This window comes from Pristiophorus japonicus, chromosome 9 (assembly GCF_044704955.1).
Source record: "Pristiophorus japonicus isolate sPriJap1 chromosome 9, sPriJap1.hap1, whole genome shotgun sequence".
In the NCBI taxonomy this organism is placed as follows: Eukaryota; Metazoa; Chordata; class Chondrichthyes; family Pristiophoridae; genus Pristiophorus; species Pristiophorus japonicus.
The window spans coordinates 211,173,961-211,190,736 of NC_091985.1; the positions used below are offsets into that span (position 1 = coordinate 211,173,961).

The 16,776-nt window shown below is 45.8% G+C and overlaps 2 protein-coding genes across 8 annotated transcripts in view; one reads left to right on the forward strand and one right to left on the reverse strand.

Moving 5' to 3' along the window:
• Positions 1–16,776, reverse strand: part of LOC139273608 (zinc finger protein 850-like) — a 560,896-nt gene that overhangs the window by 307,429 nt on the left and 236,691 nt on the right. The window lies entirely within an intron of this gene.
• LOC139273584 (gastrula zinc finger protein XlCGF57.1-like) overlaps positions 1–16,776 on the forward strand; it is a 277,425-nt gene that overhangs the window by 252,215 nt on the left and 8,434 nt on the right. For all 7 annotated transcript variants that reach the window (XM_070890528.1, XM_070890526.1, XM_070890527.1 and 4 more), the window contains one exon: positions 8,101–8,288. The gene's annotated coding sequence lies outside the window, so the exon portion shown is untranslated. The remainder of the gene's footprint in view (positions 1–8,100; positions 8,289–16,776) is intronic.

The following is a 16,776-nucleotide window of genomic DNA, read 5'->3' on the forward strand; positions in this document are numbered from 1 at the left end:
GGTGTCCTCCGTATCTAGACGGGACTTCATCTCCACAATGACTCTGCAGTGGTCGCTGCTACCAGTGCTGTCATGGACAGATGCATCTGCAACAAGTAGATTGGTAAGGATGACATCAAGTAGGTTTTTCCTCTCGAGTTGGTTCTCACCATCTGCTGCAGGCCCAGTCGAGCAGTTATGTCCTTCAGGACTCGGCCACAGTGGTGCTACCGAGCCACTCGATGATGGACATTGAAGTCCCCCACCCAGAGTACATTCTGTGTCCTTGCTGCTCTCAGTGCCTCTTCCACATGGTGTTCAACATGGAGGAGTACTGATTCATCAGCTGAGGGAGGGCGGTAGGTGGTAATCAGCAGGATAGTTCCTTATCCATGCTTGACCTGAAGCCATGAGACTTCATGGGGTCCGGAGTTTTATCTATTACTGATGTCAAACTGATGGGCCTATAGCTACCCGGGTCTGCATTGTCACCTTTTTTAAAAATGGGGACTACATTAGTCTCCTTCCAATCTGTAGGAACCATTCCAGAGTGCAGTGAGCAATTAAAAATAAAGGCAATTACCGATAATTAATCCCTGCCCGTCAGCTTGGTCCACTTGAACCCAGATCGCTTCAGCTGTGCCTAATGAGGTAATATCAAGTCTCTCTAGCTGTTCGATTCTCACTGATTGAATTAGCAACCCCAGCTCCCCTTTGACCTACACTATCCTTTCTCAAACCATTGTAGACCTTTAGGTGAATGTCTGCCATCATTGTCATCTAGTCATGTCTCAGAAATACACAATACGTCTAAATTCTCCAACACAGCACAGGATTACAATTCTAACAATTTGCTTCCAACACTCCTTGCATTTACATAAAGGCAATTTAAAAGTCTCCCATCTATTTCTTAGTTATTAATTCTTGTTTGCTTCCTAACTGGTTTAACTTCATGCTTTGCTTCTATGTAATTATCACGTGCAATAAGGCTAACTTTGAACTTATCTACACTATCCCCTTGCTGAACTCTGGGATAATTCAGCACCCTCTGCCAACCTTTTAGCTCCCAAGAAGTTAAGATGGAGGTTGTCTCTCCTAAACAACTTACCTTGTCCAGCGAAAACCTCCCAATTATTGATGAAGTGAAGCTGCTTCTTTTTGCAGAGGTCCTGAAGCCAGATGTTGAATCCCAAGGTTTTGGCTATTTCTCTCCATCGATCGGGACATGACTGGTAACGTAGAAACATAGAAAATAAGTGCAGGAGTAGGCCATTCGGCCCTTCGAGCCTACACCACCATTCAATAAGATCATGGCTGATCATTCACCTCAGTACCCCTTTCCCCCCTCAGCCCGGAGACTACTAACCTTGCATCCCTTTGCTGAAGGACATTTATGAGGCTTTTGTAGGAATCCTGTATCACAAATGGACTTCTATCCATGATACAGGGGGGAAGCGGGTGTCGGGTCTGGTCGGGGGGGGGGGGGGAGCAGGAGCTGGCCGTGGGAGGAGCCTCATTCACGCAGCCCCAGTGAGGCCATTCAGCCAGGGCTAGGGGCTGCGTGCTTCGGGCCCCCCCCACACAGTTCGGCGCCTGGAGCTACTGCACTTGCGTGCCCACTGTAGCGCGCATGTGCAGAGGTCCCGGCACTGTTTCGAGCGTAGGGACCTGGCTCCGCCCCCCCACAGCTCGTGCTGGCTGCGCCGAGGGCCAGAGGACCTGCAAGTAGGTGGAGAATGCCGAGGATTTTTTTAGGCGCACTTTGTGGCGCGAAAAACGGGCGTCCAGGTCGGGACTGCGCCGTTCTAGGCGCGTGTGGAAACTTGGGCCCAATGTGTTGTCCATGGAGAGACAGGATGTGGGTTCACAATTCACCAAAGACTCAGTTCTGTGGATGATCAGTCCAAGCAATTTGCGTTAACTCCACCCATCCTCTTATGAAAGGGAGGGGAAATTGGAGTATAACTCACCCTAAGTCATGTATGCCATCTCCTTGTGACTGTTGCAGAGTGACATTGACAGATGCCGATAGATAGCAGTTTGCCAGTCTAATTATCACCTGAAGGATTGTATAATGCAGGGAGAAGTCTAAATAGGGAGATAGAAATCAAGGTCTAATATGTCTTTCTTTAAAGTTTACTTCTCTATGATCAATTAGCTTGAAAGAAAAAAGAAAGACTTGCATTTATATAGCGCCTGTTGCGACTACCGGACGTCCCAGGGTGCTTTACAGCCAATGAAGTACTTTTTGACGTGTAGCCTCTGATGTAAAAACGGCAGCCAATTTGCGCGCAGCAGGCTCCCACGGGCGGCACTGTGATGAAGACCGGATGATCTGTTCTAGTGATGTTGATTGAGAGATAAATATTGTCCAGGACACCGGGGGTAACTCCCCTGCTCTTCTTCAAAATAGTTCTGTGGAATCTTTTAGGTCCACCTGAGAGAGCAGACAGGCCATCTTGTCTGTATGCAGATATTCTTGATTGATATAAACAGCAGTCGTGGGGAAAATGTTGGAATCAATCATTAAGGATGAAATAGCAGCGCATTTGGAAAGCAGTGACAGCATTGGACCAAGTCAGCATGGATTTATGAAAGAGAAATCATGCTTGATGAATCTTTTGGAATTTTTTGAGGATGTAACTAGTAGAGTGGACAAGGGTGAACCAGTGGATGTGGTGTATTTGGACTTTCAAAAGGCTTTTGACAAGGTCCTGCACAAGAGATTGGTGTGCAAAATCAAAGCGCATGATATTGGGGGTAATATACTGACGTAGATAGAGAACTCGTTGGCAGACAGGAAGCAGAGAGTCAGGATAAGCAGGTCCTTTTCAGAATGGCAGGCAGTGACTAGTGGAGTGCCACAGGGCTCAGTGCTGGGACCTCAGCTCTTTACAATAGACGAGGGGATTAAATGTAGTATCTCCAAATTTGCGGATGACACTAAGTTGGGTGGCAGTGTGAGCTGCGAGGAGGATGCTATTAGGCTGCAGAGTGACTTGGATAGGTGAGTGGGGAAAAAGCATGGCAGATGAAGTATAATGTGGATAAATGTGAGGTTATCCACTTTGGTGGTAAAAACAGAGAGACAGACTATTATCTGAATGGTGACAGATTAGGAAAAGGGGAGGTGCAAAGAGACCTGGGTGTCATGGTACATCAGTCATTGAAGGTTGGCATGCAGGTGCAGCAGGCAGTTAAGAAAGCAAATGGCATGTTGGCCTTCATAGCGAGGGGATTTGAGTACAGGGGCAGGGAGGTGTTACCACAGTTGTACAGGGCCTTGGTGAGGCCACACCTGGAGTATTGTGTATAGTTTTGGTCTTCTAACTTGAGGAAGGACATTCTTGCTATTGAGGGAGTGCAGCGAAGGTTCACCAGACTGATTCCCGGGATGGCGGGACTGACATATCAAGAAAGACTGGATCAACTGGGCTTGTATTCACTGGAGTTCAGAAGAATGAGGGGATCTCATCGAAACGTTTAAAATTCTGATGGGTTTAGACAGGTTAGATGCAGGAAGAATGTTCCCAATGTTGGGGAAGTCCAGAACCAGGGGTCACAGTTTAAGGATAAGGGGTAAGCCATTTAGGACCGAGATGAGGAGAAACTTCTTCACCCAGAGAGTGGTGAACCTGTGGAATTCTCTACCACAGAAAGTTGTTGAGGCCAATTCACTAAATATATTCAAGAAGGAGTAAGATGTAGTCCTTACTACTAGGAGGATCAAGGGGTATGGCAAGAAAGCAGGAATGGGGTACTGAAGTTGCATGTTCAGCCATGAACTCATTGGCGGTGCAGGCTCGAAGGGCCGAATGGCCTACTCCTGCACCTATTTTCTATGTTTCTATGTTTCTATACCATTAGTTCCAATATGTAAACCTACAAAATATCTTGACATTCCCCTTTCATTAGTTCTTCCACACAATGCTGGAGATCAGTTACCTTGGTCTCTGGAAAACAGAAGACTGCTCTTGACAGAGCCTTACCTCTACATAGGCTGCTGCCTGTGTGCCTGATGGTGGAGTCCCCAATGAGGATTGCCCATTGCCTCTTGCTCTTGCTCTGGCTGTTCAAACAATGTCCTCTTGGACTTTTCAGCCTTCCTCTTACCTTTTCCAAGATGCTGATATAAGGATTGAGGTTTGGTATCACTGGTGCTGACCTCACTGCCTGCCGTGTTCTCCAAATCACAAAGCGGGGCATACCGGTTTGAAGTAATAAGAGAATCCAAAGAAACTGTCCCTTTAAATGGACACAGAGACTCTCTCCCTTTAAACAGGCACAGAGACTATGTGAAACTAAGAAAGAAGCATTATTGGCCAACTAAAAGTAAACCAGATGCTGGGGCCTGTAAGTAGCGCTCCACCAGCCGACATCCGACTGAAGCCCGACTGCTATCATCATCAGTGCCAGGCACAGGACCAGGGGGCGAGGGACAATTTTTGTTCCGGGGCACTGTGCATGGTGATGACATCAGCCTCACTGAGCACAGCAGAGCGGGGTGCAACGTCTTACCGTCGCTGCAAAACTCCCGGCAAATTTAGCGGAAAGCGCTGTTCTCACTGCGCCCAGTCGCAAACTCATTTGCATCCCATTTCACCAGCTGGGAATGTTAATGGGAGATACAAAGTAGCAAAATTTCACCCCCTTCCCTTTAAACAGGCACAGATTCACTGCAAATTTAAACAAACGCAGATACACTTCCCCTTTAAACATGTACAGAGACACTGCCCATTTAAACAGGCACAGGGACACTGCACCTTTGTGAGTCTCAGAGACACTGCCCCTTTAAACCGTCCCAGGGACACTGCCTCTTTAAAAACAGGCAGTGACACCCTCAAAGCCTCATCAAGTGCATCATCATCATCATCATCATAGGCAGTCCCTCGAAATCGAGAAAGATTTGCTTCCACTCTAAAAGTGAGTTCTTAGATGACTGAACAGTCTAATATGGGTATTACAGTCTCTGTCACAGGTGGGACAGACAGTCGTTGAAGGAATGGGTGGGTGGGACTGGTTTGCCGCACGTTCTTTCCGTTGCCCGAGTTTGTTTTCTGCATGCTCTAGGCGACGAGACTCGAGGTGCTCAGCACCCTCCCGGATGCACTTCCTCCACTTAGGATGGTCTTTGGCCAGAGACTCCCAGGTGTTGGTGGGGATGTTCCATTTTATCACGGAGGCTTTGAGGGTGTTACTGAAATGCTTCCTCTGCCCACCTGAGGCTCACTTGCCATGTAGGAGTTCTGAGTAGAGCGCTTGCTTTGGGAGTCTTGTGTCAGGCCTGTGAACGATGTGGCCCACGCAGCAGAGCTGGTCGAGTGTGGTCAGTGCTTCGATGCTGGGGATGTTGGCCTGATCGAGGACGCTAACGTTGGTGTGTCTGTCCTTCCAGGGGATTTGTAGGATGTTGCGGAGACATCGTTGGTGGTAATTCTCCAGCGATTTGAGATGTCTACTGAATACGGTCCACTTCTCAGCCATACAGGAGGGCAGGTATCACTATGGCCCTGTAGATCATGATCTTATGACAGATTTGAGGGCATGATCTTCGAACACTCTTTTCCTCAGGCGCTCGAAGGCTGCGCTGGCGCACTGAAGGCGGTGTTGAATCTCATTGTCGGTGTCTGCCCTTGCTTCTAGTAGGCTCCCGAGGTATGGAAAGTAAGTGGTCCATGTTGTCCAGGGCCGCACCATAGATCTTGATGACTGGGGGGGGCGGGGGGGGGGGGGCAGTGCTGTATGGTGGGGTCACGTTGGTGGAGGACCTTTGTCTTACGGATGTTTCGTGTCAGGCCTATGCTTTCGTAGGCCTCAGTGAAGATGTTGACTATGACATGGAGTTCAGTCTCTGAATGTGTGCCGACACAGAACAAGTGCAACATCCCCCACCAACACTTGGGAATCCCTGGCCCAAGACCGCCCTAAGTGGAGGAAAAGCATCCGGGAAGACGCTGAGCACCTCGAGTCTCTTCGCCGGGAGCAAGCTGAAGCCAAGAGTCGACAGTGACACCCGTTCCTTCAAACACCATCTGTTCCCACCTGTGACAGAGACTGTAAGTCCCGCATTGGATTCTTCAGTCACCTGAGAACGTGGAAGCAAGTCATCCTCGACTCTGAGGAACTGCCTCAGAAGAGAAGCCCCAGCACCTTTAAACAGGCACAGTGACCCTGCCCCTTTAAACAGGCACAGTGACCCTGCCCCTTTAAACAGGTTCTGCTCACACAATCAGAGAATGGAAGAAGCCCATTTAGCCCGTCGAGCCCGTGCCGGCTCCCAGCTCGTCCCACACTCTCACCCTTTCCCCCGATCTTTGCAAATGTTTTTCTTTCAGATACTTATCCAATTCCCTTTTGGAAGTTGTGATTGAGTCTGCCTCCACCACCCTTTCAGGCCGTGCATTCCAGATCCTAACCACTCTCTGCGTACAAAAGTTTTTTCTTGCATCGCCTTTGGTTCATTTGCCACTAAGGGTGGGGGGTGGCGGTGTTTGGGGTGTGTTGTGGTCTCTATGAGGGGGTCAGGTTCCCTTCTGACCAACTTGAGCAGTTTCGAATCGCTCCCCCTCTCTTGGGTTCTGTACTCTGGATTTATTTGGGGGTGTGACAAAAGTGCAGGGGACACTGGTTTGATGCAAATAATTTTGGTTTTATTACAGTCCAGGTAATACAGGCTTATTACTCTAGTAAGAAAATACACAGCCAAACTTACAATTACTCTAACAAAGAACAATACAAGGAAAGGTACAAGGTCAAACTTATAATCACTCTAATAAAGTACCTTACACTACACATTCAAAGGGGGCTGCAGTAAAATTATACCTCCCACCTCCCAATACCTAATTCTAGCTCAGTTAGACTCCAGGGCAGGGACTTATGCTTACCAATCCTTTTGATAGTTAATGGTAGATGGTGATGTTCTTCCTTCCTTCAGGACTTCAAGCCTTCGAGGCTGGAGAAGTTAGTTTTACAACTGTCACGTTGGTTTTGCTTCTTGTCTTGATGAGGTAGTAGCGAACACCCCTCTCCCCACCAACCTCTGTTGGAAACAGTGGCCAGTTATACGATTTCAGTGTTCTAATCTTGCCACCAAATCTCTTCACAATCCTTTGTATAATTTTGGTGGGCTTGGTTCTTCTTTGTAATATTTTGTCGGGCTTGTTAAAGTTGATATGTCTTGGGTGGGTTGATCTTCGAAAAACTGTTTCCTGATGGAAATATTAATTTGGTAATTGCAATGTCCTTTTGTGCTTAGTCTTTCGCATACAGGCTGGATTGGGCCTCTTTGTGATGTTTCTGCTGAAAATGGTTTGTCCAGACCCATGTTGATGGGGAGCTATCTCTGGGTGATACTGTGATGGTAATGTCTCTTGTGGAGGAAGATTTCCAAATACTCATTCATCCAGACAGGTTAACCCAGTCCTCACACCCAGACAGTCCCAATAATCAAGTGGGCTTCTTTAGTTCCCTAGGTCTGCCCACAGGCTTGAATTTGTCTTGTAAAAGTTCATAATTCTATTAAAGTTCGTAGTTTCTTCCATAAGCACTTTAGAATTCCAAACTTTTTGGCAGATAGTCCCAACTTAAATTTCCTTTCGAATGAGCCCAAACACAGGGAGGGAGGGGTTCTGGTGAATTTTGCTCTCTGCTGTCTCCTCAGTTTCTCTCTCTACCCTGTCCAGACCCCTCATGATTTTGAATACCTCAATCTAATCACCTCTTAACCTTTTCTGCTCCAAGGAGAACAACTCCAGTTTCTTTAGTCTACCCATGTAACTGAAATCCCTCATCTCGTGAATCATTCTTGTAAATCTTTTCCGCACCCTCTAAGGCCTTAACATCCTAATGTGCGATGCCCAGAATTGGACACAATACTCCAGTTGAGGCTGAACCAGTGTTTTATAAAGGTTCATCATAACCGCCTTGCTTTTGTACTCCATGATGCCCAGGATCCCGTAAGCTTTATTAACTGATTTCTCAACCAGTCCTGTCACCTTCAGAGATTTGTGCACATATACCCGCAGATCTCACTGTTCATGCACCCCCTTTTGGATTGTACTCTTTAGTTTATTTTGCCTCTCCTCGTTCATTTAATCATGCTTCTCCAATTTTATTTCTCAGATTCACGGCCTCATTTTATTTCTTCCTCTGAGCACTTAACTCAATCTGGCAGCATGATGTTGGCGAGTGGTGATTAATTGCCCTGGGAACCAACAGGAAGAGAGCTCAGAGGCCGGAGGGCCCAGGGAGCAGAATGTTCTGCAACCAATCGCGGTGCTTGAGGGTTGGATCCTGAGTCAGCCAGTCAGGTGAGTCAGTGTGAACCCCTGTTAAACTATTTATCTTTTAAAAGTTAGATCGCAATTTCTTTTCTCAACAAAACAGTTTAACATTTGTCAGTATTTTGGGTCCCTCGAGTTCCTATTATGAGTTTCAGGTACTTCAGTGCCAAGTGGACTAGGTGTTTAAAGGTCATTCAATTCCCTCTTTCCACTTTGCTGTTAGTTAAATGTACAGTGATTGATTTCTTCTCATTATGCATTTGTAGTAGTTAAGGTAACATCCTTCCTGTTGGCAGTGAGTCACATTCTGTGCTGGGCGAGATGGCTGGTGGCACCAGCCTTTAAAATTGTCATCCTCTTGTTCAAATCTCTCCAGAGTCTCGCCCCTCCCTATCTCTGCAACCTCCTCCTGCCCACCAACCTGCTTAATAGGCTGGGTTTGTTTTCTTTGAAACAGAGGAGTATATGGGGAGAACTTAATGAGGTCTATAAAATTATGAGGGGCCTAGATAGAGCGGATAGGAAGGACCTGTTTCCCTCAGCACAGGGGTCAACAACGAGGGTGTATAGGGTTAAAGTAATTGGGGGGGAGGTTTAGAAGCGATTTGAGGGGAAATTTCTTCACCCAGAAGATGGTGGGGGTCTGGAACTCACTCCCTGAAAGGGTGGTAGAGGCAAAAACCCTCACCACAGTGCGTCCGTGAGGCTGAGAACTTTGTTGATAGCATGTTTCGGGGGGTGTTCACCCTGCAGCTTAAGTGAGTGCAGGTATAGGAGGGAATGGGTGACCGCCAGACAGACAAGGAGGACCAGGCAGGTGGGGCAGGAGTCCCCTGACTCACTAACCGGTTTTCAGTTCCGGATACTGGTGAGCCCGATGTTTGCACTGGGGAGTACAACCAATGCCAAGTCCACGGCACCGCGGGTTGCTCAGCTGCAGGCAGATTTTAGGGAGCTACGAAAGCGATTAAAAGCACGACCTCAAAGATCATAATCTCTTGATTACTCCTGGTGCCACGTACTAGTGAGTACAGAAATAGGAAGATAGAACAGATGAATGCACAGCTGGAGAGATAGTGCAGGAGGGAAGTCTTTAGATTCCTGAGACTTTGGGACCATTTCTGGAGGAGATGGGACCTGTACGTGCCGGGCGGGTTGCCCCTCAACAGGACCGGGACTGATATCCTCACCGGGGATTTTGCTAATGTTTGGAAGGCAGAAGAAACAAAGGCTAGAAAATAGACAACAAGGGAGTTTGGCAGTGCTAAATGCCAGTGCCAGTATGTTTCAGTGAGATCGCCCCTCATTCTTCTAAACTCTAAAGTGTATAGGCCCATTCTACACACTCTCTAATCATAAGACAGCCCTCTTCAGAAACACTTCAATGCCAGTGCAAGGAGTCTAGGGAATGATGGCAGATGAGATGAGGGCACTGATGGACATGTGTGAGTATGATATTGTAGCTATTAGTGAGACATGGCTAAAAGAACTACAGGAATGACAGCTCAACATTCCTGGTTACAGCGTTGCCAGTGACACCCACATCCCATGAATGAATAATAACGATGAATTTGAAATATTAGATGAAATAAACAGGTCTAGTTGCACCTCCCCTTTTCCTAATCTGTCACCATTCAGATAATAGTCTGTCTCTCTGTTTTTACCACCAAAGTGGATAACCTCACATTTATCCACAAAGGGCCTCGCACAACGAGATTGCTAATTAATCCTCTCTCATTACACAACACCCAGCCTAAGGTGGCCTCCCCACCCCCCCCCCCCCAGTTGGTTCCTCGACATATTGGTCCAGAAAACCATCCCTTACGCACTCCAGGAAATCCTCCTCCATCGTATTGCTTCCAGTTTGGTTAGCCCAATCGATATGCATGTTAAAGTCACCCATGATAACTGCTGCACCTTTATTGCACGCACCCCTAATTTCCTGTTTGATGCCCTCCCCAACATCACTACTACTGTTTGGAGGTCTGTACACAACTCCCACTAATGTTTTTTGCCCTTTGGTGTTCTGCAGCTCTACCCATATAGATTCCACATCATCCAAGCTAATGTCCTTCCTAACTATTGCATTAATCTCTTCTTTAACCAGCAATGCTACCCCACCTCCTTTTCCTTTTATTCTATCCTTCCTGAAGCAAGGCTTTTGATAAGGTCCTATTGGCAGACTGGTCACAAAAGTTAAAGCTCATGGGATCCAGAACATAGTGACAAGTTGCATCCAAAATTGGCTAAGGCAGGAAGCAAAGTGTAATGGTCGATGGGTGTTTTTGTGACTGGGAGGATGTTTCCAGTGGGATTTTACAGGGCTCTACTTTAGTCCTTTTCTTTTTGTGGTATATAATCAATGATTTGGACTTGAATGTAGGGGTTTTGATTAAGAAGCTTGCAGATGATATGAAAATTGGTCGTGTGGTTGATAATGAAGAAGAAAGCTGTAGACTGCAGGAAGATATCAATGGACTGGTCAGGTGGGCACAACAGTGGCAAATGGAATTCAATCTGCAGAAATGTGAGGTAATGCATTTGTGAAGGGCTAACTAGACAAGTAAATACACAATAAATGGTAGGATACTGAGAAGTGTAGAGGAACAGAGGGACCTTGGAGTGCATGTCCATAGATCCCTGAAGGAACTAGGACGGGTAGATAAGGTGGTTATTAGCCGAGGCATAGAATATAAAAGCAGGGAGGTTATGCTTGAACTATATAAAATTCCAGTTACGCCACAGTTAGAGTACTGCGTGCAGTTAGAGTCACCACATTACAGGAAAGATGTGCAGTAAAGAGGGTACAGAGGAGATTTACGAGGATGCTGCCTCAACTGGAGAATTTTAACTGAGGAAAGATTGGATAGGCTGGGGTTGTTGTCTTTGGAATAGAGGAGGCTGAGGGGAGCCCTATTTGAGGTCTATAGAATTAAGAAGGGCCTAGATAGAGTGGATATGAAGGACCTATTTCCCTTAGCAGAGTGGTCAATAACCAGGGGGCATAGATTTAAAGTAATTAGTAGAAGGTTCAGATGGGATTTGAGGAGACAATTTTTCACGCAGTGGGTGGTGGGGGTCTGGAACTCACGCCTGAAAGGGAGGCAGAAACACTCATCACATACTCAACGTACTTTGATGCGCACATAAAGTGCCGTAACCTATAAGGTTACGGACCAAGAACTGGAAAGTGGGATTAGGCGGACATGGCTTCCTTCTGTGCTGTAAATTTCTGTAATTCTATGATCCTGTACTTGCAGTGGTGACTTTTGTAAATTATGAGGACAGGTTGCACAGACTAGGCTTGTATTCCTTTGAATTTCGAAGATTAATGGTTGACCTAATTAAGATGTTTAAGATGATTAAAGGAAAAACTATTTCCTCTGGTGAGGGCGTCCACCGCAAGATGGTTCAGGGGTGATGTCAGGAAGCACTCCCTCACACAAATGCTGAGAGGCTGTTTCTCGTGGCTCGAGAGTCTAGAACTCGGGGTCAGAGGGGCCAATATTCCTCATTGCCTTTAATTCTTCCTGCATCTAACCTGTCCAATCCCGTCAGAATTTTATATGTTTCTATGAGATCCCCTCTCATCCTTATAAACTCCAGTGAATACAGTTGATCCAGTCTCTCCTCATATGTCAGTCCTTCCATCCCGGAAATCAGTCTGGTGAACCTTCGCTGCACTCCCTCAAGAGCAAGAATGTCCTTCCTCAGATTAGGTGACCAAAACTGAACACAATATTCCAGGTGAGACCTCACCAAGGCCCTGTACAACTGCAGTAAGACCTCCCTGCTCCTATACTCAAATGCCCTAGCAATGAAGGCCAACATACCTTTGCCGCCTTCACCACCTACTGTACCTGCATGCCAACTTTCAATGACTGACGTACCATAACACCCAGGTCTCGTTGCACCTCCCCTTTTCCGAATCTGCCACCATTCAGATAATATTCTGCCTTCGTGTTATTGCCACCAAAGTGGATAACCTCACATTTATCCACATTATACTGCATCTGCCATGCATTTGCCCACTCACCTAACCTGTCCAAGTCACCCTGCAGCCTCTTAGCATCCTCCTCACAGCTCACACCGCCACCCAGCTTAATGTCATCTGCAAACTTGGAGATATTACACTCAATTCCCTTGTCCAAATCATTAATGTATATTGTAAATAGCTGGGGTCCCATCACTGAGCCCTTCGGAACCCCACTAGTCACTGCCTGCCATTCTGAAAAGCACCCATTTATCCCGACTCTCTGCTTCCTGTCTGCCAACCAGTTCTCTATCACGTCAGTACATTACCCCCCAATACAATGTGCTTTAATTTTGCACACCAATCTCTTGTGTGGGACCTTGTCAAAAGCCTTTTGAAAGTTCAAATACACCACATCCACTTGTTTACTCTACCAGTTACATCCTCAAAAAAATCTAGATTTGTCAAGCAGGATTTCCCTTTCATAAATCCATGCTGACTTGGACCGATCCCGTCACTGCTTTCCAAATGTGCTGCTATTTCATCTTCAATAATTGATTCCAACATTTTCCCCACTACTGATGTCAGGCTAACTGGTCTATAATTACCCCTTTTCTCTCTCCCTCGTTTCTTAAAAAGCGGTGTTACATTAGCTACCTTCCAGTCCATAGGAACTGATCCAGAGTCGATAGACTGTTGGAAAATGATCATCAATGCATCCACTATTTCTAGGGCTACTTCCTTAAGTACTCTGGGATGCAGACCATCAGGCCCTGGGGACATATCGGCCTTCAATCCCATCAATTTCCCGCCTAATAAGAATTTCCTTCAGTTCCTCCTTCTCACTAGACCCTTGGTCCCCTAGTATTTCCAGAAGGTTAATTGTGTCTTCCTTCGTAAAGACAGAACCAAAGTATTTGTTTAACTGGTCCGCCATTTCTTTGTTCCCCATTCTAAATTCACCTGAATCTGACTGCAAGGGACCTACATTTGTTTTCACTAATCTTTTTCTCTTCACATATCTGTAGAAGGTTTTGCAGTCACTTTTTATGTTCCCAGCAAGCTTCTCTCATACTCTATTTTCCCCCTTCTAATTAAACCCTTTGTCCTCCTCTGCTGTATTATAACATTCTCCCAGTTCTCAGGTTTGCTGCTTTTTCTGGCCAATTTATATGCCTCTTCCTTGGATTTAACACAATCCTTAATTTCCTTTGTTAGCCACGGTTGAGCCACCTTCCCTGTTTTATTTTTACCCCATACAGGGATGTACAATTGTTGAAGTTCATCCATGTGGTCTTTAAATATTTGCCATTGCCTGTCCACCGTCAACCCTTTTTAAGTATCACTTGCCAGTCTATTCTAGCCAATTCACATCTCATACCATCGAAGTTACCGTTCCTTAAGTTCAGGACCCTAGTCTCTGAATTAACTGTGTCACTCTCCATCTTCATAAAGAATTCTACCATATTATGGTCACTCTTCCCCAAGGGGCCTCGCACAACAAGATTGCTAATTAGTCCTTTCTCATTACACATCACCCAGTCTAGGATGGCGAGCCCTCTAGTTGGTTCCTCAACATATTGGCCGAGAAAACCATCCCTAATACACTCCAGAAAATCCTTCTCCACCGCATTGCTACCAGTTTGGTTAGCCCAATCAATATGTAGGTTAAAGTCGCCCATGATGATTGCTGTACCTTTATTGCACACATCCCTAATTTCTTGTTTGATGCTGTCCCCAACCTCACTACTACTGTTTGGTGGTCTGTACACAACTCCCACTAGCGTCTTCTGCCCTTTGGTATTCCGTAGCTCCACCCATACCGATTCCATATCATCCAAGCTAATGTCCTTCCTTACTATTGCATTAATTTCCTCTTTAATCAACAATGCCACCCCACCTCCTTTTCCTTTCTGTCTATCCTTCCTGAATGTTGAATATCTCTGGATGTCACCCTGGAGCCATGTCTCCGTGATCCCAAAATCTCTGCTCCTCCGCTTCTTTTAAAGTTTTACTATTTAATGTTCATTTCCTCCATTTTTCTTCCTGCCAAAATGTATCTCATCAGATTTCTCTGCACTAAATTTCATCTGACATCTACCTGCCCCATTTACAAACCTGTGCATTCAGACTGAACTCACTTACAGTCATCTTCACAGTTCCCCACGCTCCCCATTTTTGGCGTCATCTGGAGATCCGATCTTTTGCCCCATATACCCAAGTCCAGATCATTTCTCTCTATTGAGGAGCAATGGTCCCCACATTGACCCTGGGGGACACCACTGTTTACATCTCTCCAGTCTGAAGAACATCCATTAACCACTACTCTCTGTTTTCTGCTCTTTACCTAGCTTCCTCTCCACGTGGCCCTACTCCCTCTAATACTGTGAGCCTTAATTTGATCAACAAGCCTCCTGTACGGCATCTTATCAAACATTGTTTGACAATCCATCTACACAACATCCACTGCATTTCCTTTCTCACTGCACTGTGTTATTTCCTGAAATAATCCCTGCTGTGTGTCCTGAATGAACCCATTTCACTACCAAATGTTGCAATGTTTGCTCCACCCCAGAGTTCCATCTGTCTAAAGCCACAACAAAAGGTCCAATTTTTGCTGGAGTTTGACAGAAACCTGCTTTAAAAATGGGGCAGAGTTTCAGCAATCAGGGACGATCCAGCCTCAGCCCCGCCCACTGGATGTCACAAGCCCCGCCCCCTCACACTCCCATTGTTTGGAGGACCAGTCGCCCGCTCGGTCCTCCAGCCCCTCCCCCGCTCTTCCTATTGGTCTGGAGCTCCCGTCAATTACCCGGGCTGAATTAATGCTCAGTCTGGGGGTCTGGAGCTAATGTTGTGGTGTATTAAAAATATAACACTCACACGAAAGGGTTTTTGTAGAGAAAAGAGTTGTTTATTAAAAGCTGATTAATCAAGGGAGATCCGGCCTCATCAGTACCGTTACTGAGTGCTCTCAACGCCGATCTCACAGGACAAGCTGTGTAATTACATTTTTATACAGTTGATACAGTCAGCATGGTGGAACTACGTGGGGAAGTGTTCCATTGGTTAATACAGGTTACAACAATTTCATTGGGTGCAACAGTTACATTAATTTTATTGATTACAGTAATTTCTAATGATTCCATTGGTACATTCAGTTCTGACGACTGTTGCTAGGGAATAGCTGCCTACAGGTTATGTGTTACATTTCTAGGAACGTCTTCCCAGGCTAATTCTCAGACTAATGTCCTTGGCAGACATATGGCTACCCTCTGCTTAAAAGAGGCATTGTCCCTGTTATCTCCTGTGGTTGGAACATCGTGGCGGCCTCTCATTATTTCTGTGAGCTGTTTACATAAATCTTGTGGGTGTTCTTATCTCCTAAGAGAATTTCTCTGACCTTAGTGTTTCTGCCTAATTCAGCTATTCTACCATGAATGCATTTTAAACCTTACTCTCAGTCTTACTTTATTTTAATTACACCGAATTACTTTATCCCTAATTAAGGTTTTTTGCTCTTACAATCCCCCATTTGATCAGGTGGTAACCCCTAATACCCACCACGAACAACAATTTTCCTTTCCCTGCCTTTTCCTGTCTTGATTCGTGTGTCTCTCGCCTCGGTTTCGTTGATCAGGTGATAGGATTGGGACACTCACGACTCATATCAGGTATTCATGCCGTCTTTGTGTTTGATTACATCTTTTTGGATCTAACAAAGGCTTTCTGCGTTCTTGGTTACGGGCCTTGGCCAACGTCTTTGCTCTGCGTCTCTTGTATCTGCCTGCACATTCTCCCCGGAGTATCAGCACCACTATCAGCTGCACTCGGACTAACACATGGGATATAATTCTAATCCCTATCTTGTAACTTTGCTCGGGTATGCCTCTCCTGTTTTTGCATTTGTTACATAACATCACCAACCAACTCAAGGCTATTACTATCTACTGCCACTAGGGCATGTGAAAAGATCCTTATCCATGGATGTATAATCTCAAGTATCAAGGTGGGTTTTTCAGGTTATCCTTTATTTCACTGTCCAGTTCTTTGCCTTTATCCTTTAACTCATAATATCTTATAATGTAATTTCTTAACAGTCCTTTGAGCTCAGTTAAATCTTCAAGTAACGGGAATTGGTGGTGCTTGCTCTTCCATGTAATTATCAATATCTTGCTTAATCTCATCGCTTATATTGCCTTCCTGGCGTTTATATAGGTCATGTGTGCTCTTCCCACTACCACCGACACTCTGGGAGTAAAGCAAAAGTTAGGCATTGTAATGTTACAAGTCAAGCCTCCATCATCGTAAGTTCCCAGGCTAGTTACCACACAATATTCTCCTCACCCTTGATAGGCTTAATGTGTGGGTTCGGTTCGGGCAGGGCTTATTCCAATGACACATCCTTCTGTAGTATTGTCAAACCCACAGCTATCCTTGCTCCAGTCTCCCACTGGGTGAGTACATATAGTTATTCTTCCTTCTCTCCGGCATCCGCATAAAGATATTCCCCTTATATTTCCATTCTTTTTGATCTCATAC